Below are 815 nucleotides of genomic sequence, written 5' to 3' on the forward strand. Positions count from 1 at the left end.
AGGGTCAGTGAAAATAGAAAGACCTTCAATGAGATGGATTTGCTCAGTGGCTCAACAATGGCCTCAGAGACACAGTGATAATCTAAGAAGCTGATTCCATGAAGAAGAATGTGGCATCAGGACAGGCGGAAGACTCATCAAAAACCTGTGGTATGCAGATGACACAACTTTACTTGCTGAAACAGAAGAGGACTTGAGATATTGATAAAGATCAAAGATTATAGTTTTCAGTACCTCAATGTAAAGAAAACAAAAATCTTCACAACTGGATTTTCCTCAAAACACTATGATAAATGGAGAAAAGATTGAAGTTGGAAAGATTTCATTTAGCTGTGATCCACAATGAATGTTAATGGAAGCAGCAGTCAATAAATGAAATATATTGCATTATCCAAAGCTGTTGTACAAGAGTGAATAAAAAATTATACGCACTCTGGCTGTAGAATTTATTGTAATCAATTTTTAGAAAAGATACATATATCATTTTCAGCACAATCTCCTTGGTTTTCAATACACTTTGTCCGTCTGTAAACAAGCTTTCACATCCCCTTATTTTAAAATGCATTATGCTGAGACGCAGGCCATGAATGAACCTCTGTCTTGACTTTTTCGTCAGAAGTGAATCTTTGTCCTTGAAGAGAACCAAACAGATGAAAATCCAAAGGAGCAATATCAGGATTATAGGGAGGATGCTCTACCTCAAATGAAGTTTTTGCAGTGTGTCAATAGCATAGGCAAATGTGTGTGGACATGCCTTGTTATGCAAGATCACAACACCCTTGGATAGCAGTCCTCTGCATTTTGTCCAAAGTTTA

The sequence above is a fragment of the Chrysochloris asiatica genome, unplaced genomic scaffold, assembly GCF_000296735.1.
Source record: "Chrysochloris asiatica unplaced genomic scaffold, ChrAsi1.0 scaffold00010, whole genome shotgun sequence".
NCBI classification, from domain to species: Eukaryota; Metazoa; Chordata; class Mammalia; order Afrosoricida; family Chrysochloridae; genus Chrysochloris; species Chrysochloris asiatica.